The sequence below is a fragment of the Nelumbo lutea genome, chromosome 1, assembly GCF_056320005.1.
Source record: "Nelumbo lutea isolate HS-2025 chromosome 1, American lotus-T2T, whole genome shotgun sequence".
NCBI classification, from domain to species: Eukaryota; Viridiplantae; Streptophyta; class Magnoliopsida; order Proteales; family Nelumbonaceae; genus Nelumbo; species Nelumbo lutea.
This window is the reverse complement of record NC_142684.1, coordinates 34,396,593-34,398,260: the sequence shown is the minus strand read 5'-3', so window position 1 is coordinate 34,398,260 and position 1,668 is coordinate 34,396,593. Positions and strand designations below refer to the sequence as shown.

Below are 1,668 nucleotides of genomic sequence, written 5' to 3'. Positions count from 1 at the left end.
CATGCATGGCAGCTATCTGCATTTCATCTATTTTTTTACTGAGTGCTCCTATTTGTGCAGATAGTGCTGTATAAGTGTCAACATTATGCAAGCCTTGCTGCTTCCTAGTTTGAGTTCTTTCCGAATGCCATTGATAATTGTTGGCTGCCATTTCCTCAATAAGTGCATGGGCAACCTCAGGAGTTTTATTATTTATGGATCCTCCGGCTGCAGCATCTAATATGGTCTTATTTGAGTCAGTAAGACCATTATAGAAAGTCTGCACTTGCAGCCAAATGGGGAGGCCATGGTGAGGAACTCTCCTTAACAGCTCCTTGTAACGTTCCCATGACTCATATAAAGATTCCCCCTCTTGTTGGAAAAAAGTAGTGATGTCATTCCTCATTTTAGCAGTTTTAGAAGGGGGAAAATATTTAGAGAGAAAACGGCTGGCCATTTCGTCCCATGTGGCTATAGATCCTGCCGGTAATGAGTTCAACCAAGCTTTGGCTTTATCCTTCAAAGAAAATGGGAATAACCTCAGCCGGATGGCATCATCACTTACCCCATTGTGTTTGAAGGTGTCACAGATTTCCAAGAAGTTAGCAATATGGGCATTCGGATCCTCATGGGCCATACCACAAAACTGAACTGTATTTTGTATCATTTGGTTATGGCCGGTTTAATTTCGAAGTTATTGGCAGCAATAGTTGGCCTGATAATGCTGGAGACAGTCCCGGTGAGGGTGGGCTTGGCATAATCCATCATAGTTCTTTGTTCAGCCATTTCTTGTGCTTCTTGTCTGACTTGCTTAGCAGCTCTCAAACGGACACGGAGAGTCTGTTCAATCTCTGGGTCGTAAAGGATCTCTTCCAGTTCAGGTCTGCTTGTCATAAACTGTTAAAGTCAAAGCAATAAAAATGCCAATATTCACAAAAGAAAATAAATAACTAATCCTATCACACTGAAAATGTAAAGTGAATTATTGGAATACAAAACCTACATCCTATCATGAATAAATGAAGCCGATTATACTAAAAGCAGATTTAAACCAATCATCTTATTCAAGGTTCCTTTATCTACATCCATCGATTGCAACATCTAAATTCAGACCCAATTTAGATCTGAGTTCAAATCTACAAGTCTTTGGTATTGTTAGTCTAGAGAAATTAATAAATAATAATTCAGATCTGAGCTGGATATCTCATTCACACTCATTGGTATACACTACAATATACATTCATTAAGGTTGGAATCAATTCTGTGATGCTTTAGGGCTGAAATCAGATCTGATCTGAAAAAAAAAAAATTTAAAAGGATCTGAAATAAACTAAAACCAGTCCTGAGTTAGGCTTGGGTTAAAGATTTTAAACTCTACAATTGAAGCTCAAACCTGTATAGCTGATGAATATCAAACACTTGCTAAGACCTGAAAATTGGGTCTGCAATGTTTGGTATTGCAAGCTATTCGGTCCATACAACTTTTGTAGAAATCTGAAATCAGGTCTGCTAACTGTTGCACTATAGCAACCCTGCTACAGATCTGAATGCTAATAGAAATACTTGGAAAGTGCTAATTTTTCTTAAATATCTGAGGCATAACAATTATTCAATCCAAACATACACCTCCTTAGCTAATGTAGCTCGGTTACAAGTGGGTAAAGCCAAGAATTCAGTCCACCCAGAATT

The 1,668-nt window shown here is 38.3% G+C and overlaps 1 non-coding gene across 1 annotated transcript; it reads left to right on the top strand.

Moving 5' to 3' along the window:
* Window positions 1-281: 281 nt before the first annotated feature.
* Window positions 282-388, top strand: LOC148874232 (small nucleolar RNA R71). Its single transcript, XR_016106097.1, has one exon. It is a non-coding gene; the product is annotated as a small nucleolar RNA R71 (small nucleolar RNA).
* The last annotated feature ends 1,280 nt before the right edge of the window (window positions 389-1,668 follow it).